Here is a 23,342-nt window from a genome sequence, read left to right as displayed (position 1 = left end):
AAAAGACACTCAGGAAAAAATTCATACAGATGAGTCCCACTAAGAGTCAAAGGATGCCCCCCTTTATTTTAAGTTTTAAAATCTTTTATTACATTTATTATGTGTGCATACATGTATATATGTGAAGGCACACAAATATCACAGCACACATGTAGGAGTCAGAGGGACAGCTTTGTGGAAGTCAGTTTTCTTCTTTAACCATGTGGGTACCTGGGGACCAGACTCAAGTTATAAGGCATAGCAGCAAGGACCTTAACTTGCTGAGCTATCTCACCAGGCTAGGATGTGCATTTTAATGTTTACAGACCACAAGGCCACTCTGCGCCCCCCCCCCCCCCCGCCCCACGCTTCCATGGTTGTCTGCAAAGAGGATGGACGTAATGTGTGAGCGTAAATTCCCACAGGGAGAGCGATGCAAGAATGACTTTTTATAGTAAGAAATGCAGATATGCTGGTGAAGGAGCACCAGCTTAGAGCAGGATGTGTCCTTGGCGGAGAGATAGGAAGGACATAGTGTATTTAAAAAAAACAATGCCTTTTTATAGACGCCGGCTGAAATGGCAGGATTTGGAACACAATAGCAAGTCTAGTATCCTGAGGACAGTTTCCTATGGAGCGTCTATTTTTAGGTGCTTGGGGCTTACTTCTTCCCTAGGTCCTCCTAGGCTGCCTTTCAGGGTCCCGGGTCCTCGGTGTATCTGCTGTCTCTTGCAGCCCTGCCTCTCTCTCTCTCTTTCCTTGCTCAGATTCTTCACCATTTATACTTCCTGCTTCTCCTACATCCCAGCTTTCCAATTCCAGGCAGTCGCTTCCAGCAGACACAATGGGCTTATAAACAGGGAACTTATTTGAGTTAATGATTATCATTTTATTTGAGTTTTCATTAGGTATCAAAGAACACTGTGGAATTGGATGTGGTCTGAGACTGAAATTTCAGACTGTTCTGTTTGAAGCTGCGCGTAGGGAAGGCGAGCAACACGGCTCCACGCACGCTGAGTTTGACACCAAGAGCCTGTGGGCTGAGCCTCCTGCTTCTTGGACCTCCAGCGCACCCGTAGCTGTTACACGACCTGGGTTGATTAGAAATCAGGATTACGAGTGTCAGTGGCTTGGTAAAGAACAGCGTGGTGTGTTCTTCTGAATTCTATTCAGTGTGGTTTGCCCTGCTCACAAACACATGTAGACAGAGTGTGGTAACTGGAATGAGATACTTAAATTATAAAATCAAATGGAACTGCGTGGTTGTGGTGGTGGAGCATGCCTTTAGTCCAGCATTCAGGAGACAGATGCAGGTGGATCTTTTGTGAGTTCGAGGCCAGCATGGTCTATAGAGTGATTTCCAGGCTAACCAGAGCTGTTATACAAAGAAATCCTGTCTCTTGATTAATTAATTTAATTAATTAACTAAAAAATTAAGCAAATACACATACATGTGTACATACCTGTTTTATGAGTTAGTCTGGCAGCCGTTATAAAAGAAACATTAGTTTTCTATAAAGTAGGTTTGTGTTTTATTATTTATTACATAGTAATGTTTTAACATATTTAATCACCAGATAAAATTATCTTTGCTATAAAAAAAAATGCCTGTGGTTTCTTGTTACCCTTATATAAGACATTAAAATCAACACTTAGGAATATAGCTGACCTCAGGTCAAATACTGACCCTTACTTTTTCTCTGCAGTGTAGCTACAAAATGAAGCCGGCAATGGGGCTTTTGCCTGGATGAGTTCTAGTGTCGGATTTGGTAACAACTGTTACCGCAGTATTAACACAGCTCCCTTCTGCGGTTGGTATATGTGTTTAATCCAAGCACTTGGGAGGTGGAGGCAGGAGAGTCATGGGTTCAAGGTCACTTTGTGCCAATAGCAAGCTGGAAGTCAGCCTATCTCAAAAGCAACGGCAGCAAAAAAAGGCCTTATCAATAAAAGATAGTGATTTAAAAAAATAAAAGTAGAATATGCTGCATGGTTTATGTATGACCACTTAGTTGCATTCAGAGGCCATTGCCAACATCATGCATGTGTGTGTGTGTGTGTGTGTATCATATATATATCATATATCACACACACACACACACACACACACACACACACATGTACACACACACTACATACACAAACAAAAGCCTGGGAAAATGGACTAAACGGTACTATTGATACAAAAGCTAAAATAAAACCGTAACCACAAAAGCAAGTTGAGAAAGGCAAAGGCTAGATAAACATCACGTGTTAACTGGGGACTCAGCGTGAGGCTTTGTCGCTTGCTTCCTACTACATTGAGCATTTCAGTGGCAAAGGAGAGTCTGCTCATAGTGAGGTTGCTTATCACCTGTCACATTGACAAGGATTCTGCTAGGAAAGATCTACTGTACAGGGAGCCAAGTAAATAACCCTGTACATATTTCTTTTTTGTTTATTTGTACTTATGACTTCAGCTTATAAACAAGTAAGTTTATTTCTCTTGTTCTAGGATTCTTGAGGCTTTAAAGTTGAAGGTCAGGGTGCCGGCCTGGTGAGAGTCTACCGAGGGCGTTCTTTCAAGTTATAGTTAGTCCACAGCTTGTCCCATGATCATATAGCAAGAAGAGACAAAAATATGGGGACCATGCTAGAAAGACTGTTTTGTTGTTATTGTTTTGTTTTTTAGCACCTTGTCAAGAATTGGTAGTTAGAAGTCTTACGAGCCAGTTATAAGTTATATAAAGTCTGTAAAGAAAATCTGACTTTATCAAAGTCTTCAATTTAAAAAAAAAAATGAGGCAGGTATGGTCGCTCATGCCTCTAATTTCAGTACTTATGAGGCAGAGGCAGGCGGATCTCTGAGTTCGAGGCCAGCCTGGTCTACAAAAGTGAATCCAGGACAGCTAGGTCTACAAGAGAAAACCTGTCTCAAAAAAAATCAAACAAGCAAACAAGCTAGCCTCCATTTCCCAGCACAGGGTCTTCAGTCCTAAGGGAACTGGGTCCTCAATCAGGTTCAATCTGAGCAGTATTAAGCCCTGATTGACATGACCAGCTAGAAAGTCAACAGGCTCAATTTCGGCCTACTGAACACTGCTGGGAAGGGATAGTCCACTGTCACCCACTTGCCACTTCCCAAATGGCCCTCAAGTAGAAGGAAAAAGCCTCAAAATAAATGTGTAGCTGGGCTCTGAGGAGACAGAGACAGGAGGATCTCTGCGAGTTCTATGCCAACCACTGCTGCATAATGAGGCCCTGTTTCAAAAACAAATGTGCCTGGGAGCATCTGGGGGCATCTCACCATCTAGATGTGGGGAGGTCTTATTAAGATTATGCCCTGTTGCTTGCAAACTTCAGTGCATCTAAAACCCACCTAGAAATCTGATTTGTTGTTGCTGGGAGCCGGAGTGCTACAAGGCGCACTTGGAAGTCATGGGACAACCCTGTGAAGTCCGTCTCTTGCACCTTTACATGGATCCCAGGCTTGCGTGGCCTGAACACTGATCATCTCACTGGCAACTAAAGGGAGCTAATTTTAAAATGAATGAATGAATGAATGAATGAATGAATGAATGAAAAGAGGATTTAAAAAATTAAAAATATATATACATTCTCAGAGATCCTGGTTCCAAATCAAAGTTCAAGTGACTTGGTCTTGGTGAGACCCCAGGATTTGCAGTGTTCATTGCTCCCCTATCATTCTAGGGTTCAGCAATCACAGCTTCTCCTCCTGACTCTGAATTCACTACCCTGAGAATTCTGTTAAGGGGACAGTTAGGAGATTTGAGTTTTAATGGTGACGCTGTCTAGCAGATTGGCTGAGTCTAAACAGCAGGAAAATGGCCATCACATCAGAGATCTATCTATGGTGAGCAAAACCCACTAGTCATTTGGAAAGGGAATTGCTGCTCTGTGCTTAAATCTTTGTTTTCAATTGTGTGGTTTAGAAAACAAAAAGTACATGGGGAGGAGGTCCCCCTCAGTCACAGACATAGGGGAGGGGGGAAAGTGGGAGGGAGGAAGGAATGGGAGGATACAAGGGATGGGATAACAATTGAGGTGTAATATGAATAAATTAATAAAATATTTTTTAAAAAAGAAAACAAAAAGTAAAAACTATTTAATTTAATGTGTGTGTTGCCATACATGGTGTGGCAGTGATGGAGTAGTTGACTAGACTAGCAGGAACAAGACCCTAAAGTCCATCCCCAGCACTGCAAAGTGCCATGTAAAAGGGCCATGTAGGCCAGGACTGGTGGTGCAGGCCTTTAATCCCAGCACTCAGGAGGCAGAGGCCAGCAGACTACTGTGCGTGCAAGACCAGCCTGGTCTATACAGTAAGTTTCAAGATAACCAGGGCTCCATAGTGGGGCCTTGTCTCAGAAAATGAAAAGGGGAAGGGAGAATATGTATGTGTGTGTGTGTGTGTGTGTGTGTGTGTGTGTACACACACATATATATACACACATATATATACATATACATACATACATAAATGTGTGTGTTTAAACATATACATATGTATAAAAATATGTATCTTAAATATTATTTAGGCTACAAAGTGAGACTCAGCCTCAAAGAATTGATATTTTAAGTATTAACAGCCACTTTTGAGTATATAAATCCAAAAGAGCTGTAGAATTTTTCCGTATTTCCTAAAAATAAGTTGCCTTTGCATAAAAACCATATATGGAATATTTATCCCTCAAGGAGATTTTGCTTTTGCTTTTTGGCTTTAAATTTCTAAAACTATTCTGCATTCTTAATGACAGCATTCATTCCTATGAATAGATTTCTCTCCCTCTCTCTCTCTCTCTCTCTCTCTCTCTCTCTCTCTCTCTCTCTCTCTTTTTCCTTGCACACATTTGAACTGGGGTTTACAGAATGCTTGTGCAGTGCTGTGCAGAAATGTTGCCTCCAGTGCTGATCCTTCATAGTTAAATAGAGAGGCTTTGGGTTTGTTTTTTAAGCTAAAAGGAGGGATATAAATTTAAGACTATCTTCTCATTTGCTTATATTTAGTTATTATGAGAAACAGTATCAACTATTTTTCATATGAACATATTTACTTCCATAACATGATCATTTCTGGCCTTCAGACCTTACTCCATTCTGAATATGTTAAAATAGTTTTAATTACTTTTAAATAGTTTAACGGAAGCTCCAGCAAGGTTTTGTTTTTATAGGCAGATAACTTAGTCCTGTGATAAGTGAGAATGCAGACTCTGCTTACTGTCTTGCCTCTCCTTCCCCCATGGAATCATAGCTTAAGCTTCCTGGATTTCACAGAAGTACAGTTTGCACGATCCAGTAGCCCAGGCAGCTTGTGAAGGGCATTTTCCTTCCTCAAAAGCAGCATTTTCGTGTGACAGTCAGACCCCACTCTCCACTCAACTGTGAAGAATGTCCTGTCCATTGACTAGATCTGGGTAGGGGTTCAAAGTTTACTGAATGTATTGTCCTTGGCTGGTGCCATAGTTTGAGCAGGACCCCTGGGCCCAGATCCGCCCGTCATAATGATCTTCTTGTAGGTTTCTAGGGCCCTCTGGACCTTTCTATTTCCCCATTCTCCCATGCTTCTCTTACCTAGAGTCCCAATAGGATGTCCTCCCCTCTGTCCCACTTTCCTGATAAGTGAAGACATTCATGAGACATGCTCCTTGGGCCCCATATTTGACCATGTCCCCTGGATGGGGAGGCCTGGTGGCACTCAGAGAAAGGATAGCAGGCTACCGAGAAGAGACTTGATACCCTATGAGCATATACAGAGGGAGGAAGTCCCCCTCAGTCACAGTTATAGGGGAGGGGAGTAAGGGGAAAATGGGAGGGAGGGAGGAATGGGAGGATACAAGGGATGGAATAACAATTGAGATGTAATATGAATAAATTAATAAAATATATATATATTTTTAAAGCAGCATTTTCTTAACTTCAGAAAGTTGCAACAGCTGTTTAGAAAGCAAGTACTGAATTTTGAGTATAAAAATCTTGAAGCATCTGGTGATAAGAGAAAAAATGTAGACAAAGTTATTATTATATTATCATTATTGTTGTTGTTGTTGTTGTTGTTATTATTAATTCACCTTCCCTCCTCTCCACCCAGCCACACCCTCCCTCTTTTCTCATCCCCACTCCCCTATTCCTCAGGAAAGAGGAGCTCTCCCTACCCACTCACCCCAGATCATCAAGTCGATTCAGGATTGAGTGCTCCCCTTCCCCTGGCAAGTCCCACCAGAGGGATGTAACTAAAAAGAGTCCATGTCAGGGACAGCCCCCACGTTCCTTACTAGGAGACCCCCATGAAGCCTGAGCTGCCCATCAGCTACATCTGGGTAGGGGGCCTAGGTCAGTCCATGCATGGCCCTTGGTGCTTCAGTCTCAGCAAGCCCCTCTGGGCCCTGGCTAGTTGGCTCTGTTGGTCTACTTGTGGAGCTCCTGTCACCTCTGGTTTCAAAGTTTTATTTTTTTAGTGTATATGAAAGTTACTCTGAATTTTTCTCAAATATCTATAAACATTTTGTAGACATAAATATCTACAAACATTTGTTATTCTGTGTGTCTCTATGTAGGAGAGTGCTAACACTGAGGACTGAGGTCAGGACGGCTGGGTCTTTCACATCTCCAGGGACTGGAGATACTTAATTATTCTGGAGAAAGTCAGCTACCCAAGGAGCCAGGAAGGAAAAGGGCTATTTCATAGCCTTTTTTTTTTTTTTTTTTTTTTTTTTTTTTTTTTTTGTCCCATTGCTTCTTCTACTCTTTTGGTTTTAGGTTCTTGCTTGCTGGGGTTAGATTTTTTTTTTTTTCTTTTTTAATGTCTTACTGAGAGAGAGGCTAAAGATAGCTAAATTGGTTAAGGGGTGGGGGGAAGGCCAGCTATAGATCAGTATCCGTCAGCATGGCTGATGGGGTCCCCTACACATGGGGTGCTAGGGTTTTCTACTTCCGCCTCTGGGCTCTATGTATCTTTCTGCTTGTGTAGCTTTATTCTCAGCAGCTGATTGATTACAATGATAGAGCTAAAGTAGGCAGTCTTGGCAAATCCCAGTCCTTACCTGAGATGAAGTTATGGTCTCCAAAGCAACCAGGAGTAAGACCAGCCCGAGGGTGAGACTTAGGAGTTGAAGAAAATGTGCTCAGACTGGGTCTCAAGAAGAGAAAGCTGAGGAGGGCGGGAGCTGAGCACAGGACAACGGTGGCCAAAGCAGCGGGGCACATCTGAGGCACTGGCTGGAACTAAACATGGGATGGCACCCTTCCTTGCTGTGTTGTTTATTTACGTTTTAGCGATAGATGGTTTGGGGGGAAACTTACCAAACAGACTACTATGAGGGCACAGTAGTCCAGGCTGCTCTGTTTGAGTTTTACACATGTGTTGTCTCACTGACTTTTTGTCAAACCTTAGAATTGGAAGGTATCATGTCAAGGATGACAAGAGTGAGGATGAGAAGAGCTGGCAGCCACTTAGCGTCCCAGCACATGGGAGGCTAAGAAAGGAAGATAGAAAATTTCTGGTCAACCTGGGCTGAAAAAGAGACGCTGGTTAAAGGTGGGGGAAGGGGAGATGGAAGAAGAGGGAGGAAGAAGAGTCAAAACTCAAACTTGGAGAAGGAGATTTTGTGGAGTTCCTACAATGAGCACATTGGTTGCTAATATGTACAAAGCATACGTCAGTCATCCTCATGACTGGTGCTGGGAGCATGTTCCAAGGACACACTGGAAGGACATACAGAAGACCACAGAGACTCAAGGGATGTGTGTGTGTGTGTGTCTGTATGTCTATGTGTCTGTGTGTGTATGTGTCTCTCGGTGTCTGTGTGTGTGTGTGTCTGCATGTGTCTATGTTTGTGTGTGTCTGTGGAGGGGTTATCTCCTGTGTGTGTGTCTGTGTATGTCTGTGTGTATATATGTGTTTCTCTGTGTCTGTGTATGTGTGTGTTTGTCTGTGTGTGTGTATGTGTCTCTCTCTGTGTCTGTGTGTGTGTCTATGTTTGTGTGTGTCTGTGGGGTGGTTACCTCCTGTGTGTGTGTGTGTGTCTGTGTGCTTGTGTGTGTCTCTCTGTATGTCTCTGTGCATGTATCTCTCTCTCTCTCTCTCTCTCTTTCTCTCTCTCTCTCTCTCTCTCTCTCTCTCTCTCTCTCTCTCTGTGTGTGTGTGTGTGTGTGTGTGTGTGTGTGTGTGTGTGTGAATCGATGCATAAGAATTTAGGAAGATTTAGGAGGGGTTGGCTGTCTTTATCTCATGAACAACATGTCTGCCTTCCTCCCTCTTAAATTCCTTTATCAGTTGTATTGAGTGTAACTCTGAAGACCTCTTGCTATGTGTTCCTGGCTCTGTGCATTAATCTACCAAAAAAGCATACCCTTCAAAACTGTGCAGATCCAAAAGGACTTAACTCACTCTCCTAATTCTATAGGTTAGGGAACTACAGACCAGAAGAGATGTGTATGAACTAAGCCATAAATCTAGTGGTGACAACGTTAAGACTTGAGCTTAACCTAATTCCAAACTGCATGTTAATTCCATACTGACCCCCAAGTGTTAAATTTAATGTTCAAATGTCTAATCTCAGCATTGAATGTGTGGCTTTGTCCTGGTGATGTGTATTTAAAAGTACACTTTGGTTGGTGTATGCTTTCTATAAATGCTTAGGTGGCAAATGGCAGCGGGTACAATAAAAGTAAATGACCTTATTCTGAGAATATGGCTAGAGAACAGTGCCCATGCCAGCCTGTTTCCTTCCCTTTTCATTTACTCGGCCTTGTAAAAACCTGCCAGTATGAATCAGTATGTAAAATATTTGCCATGTGTCCAAGTTGAGTTAATGACTTATAAAACACTGTCTTTTGTGAAATAATAGTCCCTGCTCCTTCGCACGGAGTGCACAGAGCACACAGAGCGCACGGAAGCAGGGATAGCCCAAGGAATGGTGAAGATCGTCACTGCTATGAGACGTCTAATCACCTTTACATGCTGCACAGAATTCTCTCTCAGGCCAAAGCATTACACCCGTTCATCTGTTGTGCAACACTTAAACAAACTTTACTGTCTTGTCCTGTCTGGTCCCTAAGAAAAAGTCAAAGTTTTCTTTGTAAAGAAAGATGGCATTGATTTATTTTCAAACCAGTACTAAATCTTTTAACAAGGAAAGGAGACTTGGAGGTTAGATTTTGCTTCTCATTAAAAGCAAACTGTTCCGAGAAATTGTGGAATGCTAGCAAAATTCTTTAATAATGTATAAATAAATCTCAAGTGACTAATGCAGAGAGGGAACAAAATTCACTCGTTCTGGAGTTAAGAATAAATCTAATGACAGTTATGACCAAAAAAAACAAAAAAACAAAAAAACAAAAACACTTTTTTTTGAATGTCTACAAGGCCGACTTACTCTGAAGAGAGCCTGCTGGGCGTAGTAAATCCATGGTTCTTGAGCCTACTGTTGACTCGTGAACTGTCAGCTGTAAGTCAGTCTGCCCCTCCAGCATCATTTATTCTTTTTACTATGAAGTCTGGCTGTGGGGTTGTCTGGTTGGATCGGGTAGATTGGCTACAGCTGTCTTGGAAGCCAGCTTCCCTTCATACAGCAGTGAGAGTTGCAAATTCCTACCCCGTAGGATTCAACAACAGCTAAAACAGCAGCCAGGAAGGGGCTCGTTTATGCTTTTAGAGGCAAGACCACCACTTGTGGCCACTTGTATATAGAATCTCGTGCCTTGTTTTTCTAGAAACACATAGCTCCAATCACTGGAAGGAATGAAACCGCATTCTATGTTTCCATGGTTCTCCATTCCATACTTAAAGCTTTATTCATTATATCTAACTCAATTTTATTTCACCTTGGTTTGTTTAGATTATTAATATGATGAACTCAATAAACAAACACATACATATGCACACATACGGAACTTACAGAGAGGCAGATGGTCCAGTGTACGTGACTCACTAGAACCTAATCAAGACTGCAAAGAACGGAATAGACTATACTGGTCTGTATATTATTCTGCCAACGTCTCCTGATTTATTTAAGTGTTCCATGCTAAGGATGGAGTCCAAGGCCTCCTGCATGATAGGCAGGCATGTTTTTATCTGACCACAGGAACAGAAGAATCCATGCTTTGGAAGCAGCTGTGCTACATCAGTCATGAGCTAGTGACTTTGTAGTGGGGTGACATGAAACTTCCTGTTGGGGGCTTAGTTTATCAGTTCTGTCCTGAAGATATTCCCGACTTCCTGGCTTGCCGGCAGGATGAGATGAAATAGTATTAAGATGCTTGCTATGCTCGCTAATGATGGGATTTAATACAAAGAACCTAGAGTAGTCACATTCCTAGAGAGAAAGGAAAGGCTGAGGGCCACGGGCTAGAGAGCAGGGAGCGGAAAGGCCGTGTTTAACACATCTAGAGTTCAGTTTCCTGAGACAGGGAAGGACTCCGCAGCTGGAGAACAAAGATAGATGCGCAACAATATGAGAGCATCCTGTGCTGCTGACCGTGTGTTTAAAAAGACATGGCCCCGCGAAGCAAACTCATGGCATCTTTGGAGTTCTTTGTCTCAGTTACTCAGGGAATTCTTTTTTTTTTAAACCTTACAGGCCCTTTGTATATATATTATGGCTTCTGGTTTTGTGTTTTTATGGGATTCCTGTGTGTGCAAACGTGTGTCTCCGTGTCTGTATGTATTTCTTGTACTTTTTCTTTGGCCCTTTTTCCTCAGTTTGTTTGTTTTGTCCTATTCAAATTTGTTTGCTTTTGCTTTAGGTTATATTACATAGATTGTATTTTATTATTTTCCTTAGATGCTGGCTTTTTGTTTTGATTTTTTAAGGAGAGACAAAATGGTTGTGGCTCTGAATGGGAGGATGATGTTCAGCATCCTGCACAGGGGTGGGGGTGGGGGTGGGGGAAGGCTGGGTCCCAAGTTTGGCAGTTGAGTCCAGGCCCTGCTTTCTTCCAGATGAGAATGACAAGAATGACGGGCCTTGGAAGTCAAAGGCAGATCCTGTTTCTGTTTCTTGCTCAGGGGCAGGATAGAGCGCTCAGGGTGAGGCCAGAGTAGGGGCGGCGGGGGGGGGGGGGGGGGGGAGTGGGAACTGGGGCACGAAGCCAGGTTCCTAGTCTCATCAGCAGAGGCAAAAAATGGTTTTCCATGGAGTGTTACAGTTTAGCTCTTTTAGAATGAGGGGGCTGGTATCAGAAGGCAGTGGAGACTCAGACGCTCCACAAGCCCATGATGATACCGAAGTGATACCAAAAGAGTTACAGCTCTTTGTTTAAGCTGCTGTGCTAAACAGGTCAGAGGAAGCAGGCAGATGTCTGAGCCCGCTGGCAGGCAGATCTGGTGAGATTCATGGGGGATGGGGGCTGAGGGGGGGTGGTGGTTAGCACACAGCTAGTGGCAGTGGTGGAGCAGGCCCCACAGGCTGCAAAGGCAGTTCCGCCACTGCTGCCTGACTACTGGGCATCCAGTGGTAGTTCCCCTCAGAATAAATGGGGTCTCAGACAGTCATGGTAGAGGAATGGGGAGCATACCAGCCACCATTTATTTATAAACCTTGGGCAGTGGGGAGGGGGTTTGAGGGTGAATGTCTGATTAGCTAAGGCTAAGGGTGCCAGGATACTTAATCTACATACAGTGGTACAGTAGCTCATTTACATGCAGTCACATAGGGCCCTGTCACAAGAAAGAGACAACTTAATTAAAACTTAAATGTAAGAAAACTTAATTATCCTATGGATGAGGAGATAACATCTAGGTATGATTAGAGGTCATTTGCTGGAGGCTAGGATCTCCTCAGCATGGGGTGGGGTACTTCTAGGAATTCCCTGTGCTTGCTGAACAAGTTCCTTATCAGGAAAGGGTCAGGTCTGTAATTTTCCTTGAGGACTATGTGTCATTTCCTACAAGATCTGGGGTTTCCAGATCAGGTGGAGTGGGAACCCCGCTGAGAAAAGGGAGTCCACCTCCATAGACTGAGCATAAAATGGCTATCTGGAGAAGTCAGACTTCAACCTTGTCCAGCAGAGTCCCACAGGAGGGGATGTGGGGAGGAGCTAGGAGACGTAGGGGGAGGGGAACCATAATCAGAATGTAATGTATATCTGATTTTTAATGTAAAGTATTTTCAATAAAAGGGAAAATGGTAACAATGGTAAATGTTATGGTGTATGTATTTTACTATTGTAATAGTAATTACAACTGCTTAGTGCTCTGCTAATCACTGGGCCTACATTTCTCATCTCACTTCTTGCCCTTGATAGTCATTACAGACCTGTCCAGAGTTTCTCCAGCTCTCAAGGAGGCAGGCTGCTTGTATAGATCCACACAGCCCTAAGCAGGGGGACTGGACTCACTATTTAGTCCTATAACCAGTTCGTCACCAAGATGCACACTCAGGGAACTCAATCCCATCGTATTGCACAGGAGAAGATGGGTATGGAGGATCTAAGCCATGTGACTGGAGAGCTGATCAGCAAGTGGGCAGTAAGCTAACTCCGCAAGTGCTGTGTCCTGATGCAGTTTGCTTGTCCTGAAACCTTGGATATATGTTGTCTTTGGTAATCACATGGGTGCTCTGGGGCCTCACACTGGGCTAGGGACATCGAGACTCTGACAATAACTTGAGGATCCAGCAATGAAATAGTCTCTCTGCAACTGTAGCCTCTGCAACTGTAAGACGCAAGTCTTTTCTCCTTTACACTACGTTTCACAGGTGTTCATCACAGCATCCAATGGTCTGACCAATACATTCTGCCTTTTACATAAGGGACATGAGCGTCTGAGAATTTGAGAGTGAGCTGGGATCTGGTCACTAATATCTCACAGATAAGGGGCAACTGTACCACATTCCGCGTCATCTGTTTAACTGTTGACTTATATTTGGGTTGTTTTGGATAGTCTGTTACAAATAAAATCTACATGGATATTCACACAAACATGTTTTTATGGAATAGGATTTCCATGCCAACCATGTGGGTGTGCTACTTTAACACTGAGGCTTTATCATGTAAAAGGTGCTTCTCTCGATGCCAGCCGATAGATACCCAGACATGTCAAAAGGCTCTTCTGCAAGCAGGGTTTTCGAATGGGATGCTACCAGCCCAGAGCTCATTCCTCCCAATGCTTCCTTTACCTGGTTCTTATGTTTCAGCCCTTATCCACGTCCTCAATCAGGCCAGGTCCAGATACCAGGCACCCAGGGGCAAGTTCCTACTTCAAAGAGCCTGCTACAATTATCCAACCCAAATTAGCCACCCCTACACTTGCTCAAGCTGTTTATCCTTCCCACAAACTACTTGACCACATCATCCATCCCCTCTATCTCTTTGCTACCTGATGGTCCCTGATGCTTCTCCATATGACCCCTCTACACGGCACCTCCTGTTGCTAGGAAACCATGAATAAAACTTCTTCCTTGGTGACAGTCCTTCTGTATCTACATGACTTCCATTCCTGGCTAAAACAAATCCCAAGAACATTTAAAAATGTTCCCTTGTTCCTAACCATTGAAACTGCTGCATCAGATGGTAGAAGTATGTTTAACTTTTTAAGAAACTACTACTAAAGTGTTGTCCAAAGCACTTACAGAATTTTTCAGTCAGTACAAACAAAAGAGTGCACTCTGCCTCCTTGCCTTCCATTTAAATTCAGCTGTTCTATGTTGTGCTCTTGTTGTGGTGCCCTCTGTGTACACCTATTGAACATTCATGCTCAAGTTTTTGTGTTTTAATTTTCCATGCTTGTTTCTCTTTTTTCCATCTGTATAAATACTTTGCACACTTTTTTAAAAGGTAGGGTATTGGGTTTTTTTTTGTTGTTGAATTTTGAGACCGTTTTATTTACTATGGATATAAGTCTGTTAGCACGCATTATGTGTGGCTTACAAAAATTCTTGCTCTGGTCTCTGGCTTACTTCTCTCTCTGTCTCTCTCTGTCAACCACTCTCTATTTTATTTTCTTTCTTCCTTCTCTTTTTATTGTTTGCTTTTTATTTCTTTTTTAGACAGTGTCTTCTATATCCCAGGAGGGACTAAAATTCACTATGTGGTTGAGACTGATCCTCCTTCCTACCTCTACCACCCCGTCCCCAGAGCTGGGGTACCACGTGTGCACCCACCATGTCTAGGTTTTTTTTTGTTGTTGTTGTTGTTGTTCTCTTAAGTGCCTTTTAGAGACTACTTTTGACAGTAGAAGTTTTTATTTATTTATTTATTTTTGGTTTTTTGAGACAAGCTCTCTCGGTGTTAGTCTTGACTGTCCTGGACTCACTTTGTAGACCAGGCTGGCCTCGAACTCACAGTGATCCATCTGCCTCTGCCTTCCGAGTACAGGGATTAAAGGCATGTGCCACCATGCCGGGCCAACAGTAGAAGTTTTTAAAACATTTGCTTTGTTTTTAAGTATATGTGTCATGGGCCAGTGGCATATGTACAGGAGTACAGATACCCAGGCCACTAGAAACATTAGGTACCCTGGGACTGGAGTTGCAGGCAGTGATGAGCTGGCTGGCATGGGTGCTGGCAATAGAACTTGGGTCCTCTACAAGACTAGTCTGTACTCCTAACTACTGAGACATCGCTCAGGACCTAACATGTTTTGTTTTATTATAGCCGATTTTGTTGATGTGTTCGTTTATAGATTCTGATTTTCCCATCATGTTTATGAAAGATATCTTTGCCTGACCCAAGATCACAAAGATTTTCTACTCTGTTTTCTTCTGGAGGCTCTATCTATGATTTTAAATTTTACACTTAGGCAAATAGAGTTGCTTGTTTTTTTAAAATCTGGTACACAGTTAACATTTGAGTTTTTGTTGTTGTTGTTGTTGTTGTTGTTGTTTCTTTTATTTCCTTTTTGCATATGTATACTTAACTGTTACTGAACCGTTTGTTTAAAAAGAAACACTGGCATTTTCCACAAAATTTCCTTTGCTCTTTTGTTAAGGTTCAATATAGAGTCTATTTCTAGACTCTAGTCCATTCCATTGATCTTTTTGTTTGCCTTTCTGCTAGTTCCCCAGTGTTAACTATGACTTTAAAAAAAAATTATGTAACGATTGATTCACAGTAAGTCGTGGAATCAGAAAGTGTGGTAGTGTTAGTCATCCAGCCTTGTTGTTTGCTGGAATTGTTTTGATTTGATAGATGCTCTCCATTTAACAAACACCATTTCCTACAAAGACACATTGTGGGATGCTGACAGGAATGTAGCACTGTGGGGAAAGCTGGCATCTTACCAGTATTGACTCTTTCACCCTGGGAACTTGTTATTTTGCTCTATAATGTTACGCCTTCTGCAACTTTTGTAGTTTTCAGTGTACATAGGTTACCCTCATGTGTTTCAAAAGAAGCTTTGTGTGTGAGAGTGCATATGCACATGCATTCATGGGTATGTGGAGACCAGAGGCCAATGTGAGGTGTTCCTCGGGTGCCACCAACTTGTGCTTTGAGAAAGGCTCTTTCACTGCTAGAATCCACTAAGTTGTACTCCACCTGCCTCTTCACCCAAGTAACCGTAGTTGCTAGAGTACTCTACGGCACCTGAAGGTTTTTTTTTTTTTTAATGGGTTCTGAGTCTGGTCCTCAGGCATATAAGTCAAGCACTTTGCTGGTTGAGCCATCCCCCTAACCCTAAGTGTTTGAAATTCTTGAAATGGGATTCTTTTCTTCACTAGTTTTCAACTGGTGCAAAGCCTTCTTGCTTTTAACTTGAGTGTCGTGTTTCCATTGAGGATATGGAAACAAAGCTTCCTGGTCTATTTTCGTCCCTATCTCTCTGAAGAATATCTGCAAATGAGTTTTCCTCCTCAACCTTTCAACCAAATGCCACAAGGCCGTAAGGAAGCTGAGGGTGGAGCCTTGGTGATCTGGAGCTGGCAGCATTGTCGTTTGTAGGGCAACTCAGCAAACCCAGCAAACCCAGCATATGAGAGACACACATATGGGGCCTGCAAGAATGTGTAATGGGAATAAATTAGTCTTTCTAGAAGTCAACTTTTGCACTTCCTGTCTTTGCTCTGGCTGAAATTAAAATATTAAAGTGATATTCCCCAAAGGGTTTGAATTTAATAGCGTTAATTATCAGCCCCCTCCCCGAGTCTACAAATTCTTGTTTCAAACTTCAGCTATCTTCTTTATACTTTCTTGGAGTGCTTAACTTTTCAGTTGTCTCTCTGTAAACATTTCCAAGAGCAAACCACCTCACCTGGAGACCTAATAAGAGTGAGTGAGGGTTTCTGCCTCCCCAAGAAACAGCTGTTGTCAGGAGAACTGTCCTGGTCTAAATTTAGCTGGGTTATACCCCACTGTGTTCAATAAAACTCTTATTGTCTAGGAGCCCTGAGGAAACCGTGTTCTGGTAAATTCCTCCAGCATAAAGTAGTTTTTTTAAAAAGTGAACAAATTAAGACTTCTAAGAATGTTTGCATTTCAGAAGAACATAACTCTAATGCAGACATTTATTGTAACAGTAGATTTCAGGCGTCGTAGGAGGGAAAGACACAGAGAAGCAAAGTGTCTCCCATCACCCCCTCTAATCTCATCATCAATCATGCCTAGCTGTCCTGGCCTGGCCGTCACCTCTGCTGTGTAGGCTGAGCCCTCCAGCTCCTGAAATATGTTACTGATACACAGAAGGCTTTTCTGGCTCCTATTCTCAACTGTGTAACAGTGAAATTTTGTCTTAACTTTCCCTACAGGGATAGCTCAAAAGAAAGCATGCCATGCTAAGTGACTGAAAGTTCAGGTCCTGGTTAGGTTGACATTGTTTCCGTTGTACAGTGCCCTCTTTCTCACGCCATCTTCTCAGCCACTGACATGATTGGGTAATATTTATTAAGCCACCATTGGCCCAAGTCTTGAACATTCCTTCTCTCAGAGACTCAAGCTGTGGCACTAAGGACACCTACAGAAACACAGAGAGCACAGACAGAGCTCCGCTCCACTCCCGTGAGAAGCATGGCAGAGAAAGGGGAAGAGTGGAAACAACACTAACCCATGTGTAACCTCAGACAGGCTCTGTCAGTCCGGTGAGCTCAAGTTGAACAGGAAAAAAGGAGAGAAGCATTATCCAGCAAAGAAGATGTCTCAGGGGCTGGGATTTCCTTAAGACACAAGACGTAGCACTCAAGCATTCCAGAATGCACATAGCCCCTGAACTGGCTTAAGAAAATATTAAATTTAGATCGATGACATCTAATCATTTTTTTCTACCAAATCCAGAACAAACATAACAAGATGAGGAGAGCGGTAATTTCTAGCTTCCCAAAAGCATGAGGAATTGAAGCAAGGGGTTGTACATGCGGAAAGGCTATCTGGAGATACGTCTTGGCTTCTCTTGTTTCTGTTTTCTCTTTTTTCATGCTTTTTGATCCTGGTTCTCCAACAGAGGCTTCACACCTAGACTGAACACCCAGGGTGGGCTACAAGGAGACATTATCAGCACCGGGCAGAGCCACCTTCCGCCCCCTTCATCTCTGTGGCCAAGGCTGGTCTTCAGCAGGTCCTTGAGCAGACAAGACATCTGTTTTCTCCCAGATCTGAGGTGTCACTATGAGTGATGCTGCCTGTTCCATAGGATTTAACAGCATTTGGGTGGAAAGTGCACTGCTTGTTCTGGTTTTCTATTCCTATATAAAATATTACTCCTGAGAGAGCATGTAAATAATAAATACTTATTATCATATGAGTTCCCTGGGGCTCCGCATCTTTGAAGCAGCCTAGCTGAGTGGTGATGGCAGGATCTCTAGTGAGATTTCTGTCGGCTATAACTCTGGTTGCAAGACTGTGCAAAATCTGCTTCCAAGTTCACCCATGAGTATTGGCAGGCCTGGATTTCTTGCTGGCTCTTGGTTAAGTATCTTCCATCCTCTGGTCTTTCCATAGGTTAGTTAAATATCTTCACAGCACGAAAGCTGGATTTGCTCAGAAAGCATGGTCCAAGAGAAGGAGACCAATATGGTAGCTGCAGTTATTCATAACCTGCCCTGGAAGTAATGCACCATCATATTCATGAAGACTGTATTAATTTCCCATTGGTGTGACTGAAACAACTCAAGAGAGGAAAGAGTCATTTCGCCTCACAGATTCAGGAGATCAGTCCATTACAATGGGAGGTGGGGTATGGCAAAGCCAAGCATCATGGCAGCAGAGGCACATGGGGAAAGCTATTTGTATAGCTGAGAACCAGGAAGCAAAGACAGAGAGAATACACCCCTAAGAAACTACCTCTAGTAACTTACTTCTTAGAGCCAGGCCCACACCCCTCCCCAAAAGTTTTCAGAACCTTCCAAAATGGGGCCACCAAGAGGTGACCAAGGGGCCAAAATATGAGACTATGGAAGACATGTCAAAGTCAAGCCGTAGCACAGACCAACCATGTAAGACTGAAATATCGAGAGGCAAGTGCTATTGGAAGCCGTCTTGGTGCCTACTTATCATAACATCTCTAATCCAATAGTGCACGCAGTGGGGTGATACAATACACACCAAAGGAGAGTCCTTAGCTTAGAGTTGCCACAACAACCTGGCAAAACTCTAGGGCTGAGAGGAAGAGAGATGTAGATTCAAGATCAGCTCTGGCAGTCAGGAATGCTGCATGACCTAGAATCTTGCCTTGCCTTTTTGCTACCCATTATCTCTGTAAGATGAGAGTTTGGTTATATATGATCTCAAAGATATTACTCAGATCTGAAAGGCTGAGTGCCACAAAGAAAAATGCTACTTCAGGCATGAATGTTATGAACGCAATTTTGTTTAACAAAATAAGTAATCTTCCAATGAGTGTTCCCCTATTTCAAGGTAATGTGCACTAAAGAAATAGCACCCTAGGGTTTTCTTGAACCTTATTGTACTTCTGTTCATTTTCTGCACTTTATTCTAGTAAGCCTTGAAATAACACATTTTTACTTGTGTATTGCTTTAACGTACAATACACAAATTTACATGTGTAAGTGAATTCATCTATGAAGCTCGTTAAGAAGGTACCTGACACAGGAAGCCCTTCAGGTCTGCTCTCCCACTGTTAGTGCCTGGTGTCTACATGGTAGTGATTTGGCCGGAGCTATGGGAGCCTTCTGATAAGGCCGCTTCCTAGCACATGACTCATGTATATGAGTGAAAATGCTCCCTCCTGTCTAAAAGCCCTAATCCTAAATAAGTAGCTGTCCAGGCCTAACAGACGCAGGGTAGACTCCCAGCAGAATGAACAGGGAGGCTCTCTAACTCATAGGAGCAAGAAGAATGCGCAGGAATGTATCATAGCCATTTTAGCGGCTTTGTTTACCTTTCCATTTCTTCAACAAGCTCCATGGGCTCCCACCTCAGGCCTTCACCTCTTTCCTACCAGGGAAGCATTCAGATCCAGGTCAGCGATCACCCCCTCAAATAAGCCTTTTCCAGTTTCTAATGTTGAGCCACACCACACACACACACACACACACACGCACACACACATAGACAGAGACAGAGACACAGAGAGACAGACAGAGACAGAGAGACAAAGGAGACAGACACACACACAGACACAGAGAGAGAGAGAGACACACACACACACACACACAGGAGTAGTTACCTCTACCACACCCTAATGTAATATCTCACTAGCATACCTGTTTCTTGTAAATAGCACACACTGTCTGGGAGAAGGAGCCCTATCTATCCTGGTTGCTGCCACATTCCCAGTACCCGAATTAGTCGCTAGGTGGAGGGATCACTTAATATCTATGGAGTGGCTGGATGAATGATCAGTCTGGAGAGGCTTATGGGTTAATGGAGATGAGTTTCAGGAAACACTGGGTAGCCATATAAAGGGATATCTAGTAGGCCTGCTTCCTGTTGCCTTGAATCAGCAACCAGGAACTAAGCCTGAGAACAAAGAGGCTCTGTCTGTCCCTACAATGGGTATAATCCACAACAATTGGAAGCAGACCTTCTGTCAGGGACGTCAAAGGAATAGATCCCGCAGCAACAACCAACAACTGTACCCAGGATGGGGAGAAGGAGACAGCAGGGCCATTCTGGAGTGTTGGGGCCCCTACATGGATGCTATGCTCACTGTGATGGGGCATTCTCTTCTTTGGGACAAGGAGAGTGCCTTCGAGAAGATGGCTATTGGCGAGAAGATAAACAGAGGAGGCTGGTGCCTTGTGCTCAAGCAGGAATTCTCCTTAGATAGCCATCCGGCATTTAGTCTTGTGTTCTCTTAGCCTGGGGAAGAGGAAATAGGAGAAAGGCAGCAGAGCTAGACACAGAGAACTGGCTTAGAAGACATCTGTGCCTCCTCTGCAAGGGTGGCAAAGGATGCAGAGATTCCTGCATGGACCATAGGCAGGCAAGTGCCTTCTGGAGAGTTCTCTCCCAGCCGACAGGGTTCTAAAGGTTATGAGACGATGCATGCGTTCCTATGTGAGTATGGCGACCAGCGACCACAGTGAGGGTTGTGTAGAGTGAGGGAGGGTGCACACGTACCGGGTCTCACTCTTCTGCCACTTAGCCCATTTGTGCTCCTGAAATGGAATAATTTGTAAAGAGGAAAGAAATCTGTGTCTCTCCCTGGGAGTCCAACTCCAAGGGGCTGCGTCTAGTGAGGCTTTCTTTTGCCTATAACGTGGAATGAAAAGAGAGTGGGACTCACTGGGCAGTGGTGGCACACAGTACTTGGGAGGCAGAGGCAGGCGAATTGCTGTGAGTTCAAGGCCAGCCTGGTCTACAAAGGGAGTCCGGGACAGTAAAGGCTACACGGAGAAACCTTGTCTCAAAAAACCAAGAGAGAGGGGGCATGGGGCTGATTCTGCAAGCTCTAGTGTCTCTTTGTTGCCTGATATAGCCACCAGTGCTCTGATGGAGGCCCAGGCTCATGACCTCACCTGATCTCAGTCACCTCCCACCTCACTATCTTCAAGGACCTTCAATATACTAGTCTGTGGCTTAGGTTTCAGACATGAACTTTAGGCTGCCCATTCAAGCCATAGCATCTGGGAACTGTATGGGCTCTACACTGCCAGACAAAACATCAAGTCAGCTTCCAAGAGCCACATTTTGATGCCTGTCACAAAGTAGAGGCTAAGAGCTTGTCCATGTTCACACATGAAGCAAAGAAAAGCAGCTGGAGAAAATGTTACCTAGTCCTTCTCCTCTGTCCCGAGCCCATGGAAAGGGAAGATCCTCGTAAAGTGTCCCGGAGTCACAGCCACGTGCACAAGGGAAGCAGGTGAGATTAAGTGAGGTTGGAGTTTGAAAGGGTGGATTGGTTAGTTGGCATCCCGGTCCTCCTACCACAGCTGCTGCGTGATGAGATTACAGGTGTGTCCCATCCCACCCGGCTCCATGGATTTGGAGTTTTAAGCCATGTTGATGATGATGGTGGTAGTGGTGGTGGTGGTGATGATGATGATTATGATGGTGGTGGTAGTGGTGGTGGTGGTGGTGATGATGATGATGGTGATGATGATGATGATGATGATGATGATGGAAGGTAGCCAGATGTTATCAGGTTGAGTTCACATGTTATCAAGAAGCTGGAGAAAGTTAGGGGACAGGACATGCTCAAAGGCAATACTGGAAAAAGAAACCCATTTCCTCCTTCCGGCACTAAGTGGAGCTATCTAATAACCTGGAAAGGTGGGTCAGAAGACCTTTAGTTAGTGAGCTTCTAGGATACTTAGAGGCTTGTGGGGGCTTGCTGGTTTTGCTAGGAGTGTATTAACAGAGCAATTTATAAAAAGCCAAGACTCAAAGCCCACTCTGAGTACTGAAGGCGCCTTGCCCCTCCTTCAAGCAAACACTACCTACCCTGCCAAGCCACACCTTACCCTGATGAATCCAGCAAAAGAAAACTAAAAGTAACTTTTTTGAAATATCACTTTCCTATAGCTTCAAAGAGCTCTTTTTTTTAGACCTTTGGGCAAATCACTTTTAAATGTTAAAGATAACCTTTTTACTCCAATCGACTATCTAGACTGAAAAAAGACCATTCCTCATTCCTCATTCCGTAACTGAAGATCATCAGAAAACCCTCTGCCCTACTTCCCACAGTCAGTACATGTCCTGGCTCCAGAAAGGCATCTTCTGTGGCTGCCAAAGCCAGTTCCAGGGAAGTTTGGCTAAAATCCATGCTGAGAATAACTCCGGTTGTGGGCAGGGAGTGTGGCTCAGTGCGGAGGGCTTGCCTGCCTACACGTCATGCCCTGGGTTTGAGCCCAACACTTGGAAAAGAAAGAAAATAACGCAGTCAGAGGAAAGGCATGTTAGCTGTTGGTAATAGACAGTGCCTGGAAAGGAATGAGAGCTGGTATGTTAAGTACAGAACTTCGGGTTTATGATAATCTGCTTGGATGTTTAATTATTTTAGGTACATGGGAGACCAGAAGGAGAATGTGTGGATATCCTGGGGCTGGAGTTACAGACTTCACGTAGGCCATGCTGGGAACTGAACCCAGGTCCTCTGGAAGAGCGGAAGGTGCTTTTAACAACTGAGCCATCTATGTAGCCCATATACATTTCTTGAATAGCTAACAAAACCAAAAACAAGCAGAGGATTGTTTTTATTTTCTGTTTTTATTTTTTAATCTAAGGATAGTTTTGCATGGACTCTCTGGATTTTTTTTTTTTTTTTTTTTTTTAATACAGTGTTCTGCTTGCTTATATGCCTGCAGGCCAGAAGAGGGCACCAGATCTCATTATAGATGGTTGCTGGGAATTGAACTCAGGACCTTTGGATGAACAGGCAGTGCTCTTAACCTATGAGCCATCTCTCTAGCCTCACTCCCTGAATTTTTATTTGGTCTTGTACGTTTCTTCTGTCATCCTGATGAGTGCTGAAGAACAGAAAAATTCCACTTATAGATATTAGACATCGTGTGTGTGTGTGTGTGTGTGTGTGTGTGTGTGTTATTTTCAATGTAACAAAATATAAAACAAGACAATGCCCTGTATGTATGTTTTCAGAATTTTGGGGAATTCAAACATTTTGCTATGGTGTTGCCAAGCTGGTTTTAGGCTGGCAGATAAAACTGGGCACTGTTTTTCCTCATTTCTCTTTAACCTGTGCAGATATAGGCTGAGCTGAAAAAGCCTCTGGGCCTCTCTGACCATGAACAGCTGGTTATCCCATAGGGACTGAGCCAGGGCCATCTCACCTCCCTCTCCTCCGGATAATCACGTTCTGAAGTTCTCCTGGGGGCTCTACACACATCAGCACACTAACCTACACAGGTCAGCACACTAGACTACACGCATCAGCACACTAGCCTACGCATGTCAGCACACTAGCCTACACACATCAGCACACTAGCCTACGCACATCAGCACACTAGCCTACGCACGTCAGCACACTAGCCTACATGCATCAGCACACTAGCCTACACACATCAGCACACTAGCCT

Source organism: Acomys russatus, chromosome 9 (assembly GCF_903995435.1).
Source record: "Acomys russatus chromosome 9, mAcoRus1.1, whole genome shotgun sequence".
Lineage (NCBI taxonomy): Eukaryota > Metazoa > Chordata > Mammalia > Rodentia > Muridae > Acomys > Acomys russatus.
Note: the sequence above shows the minus strand (reverse complement) of the source record.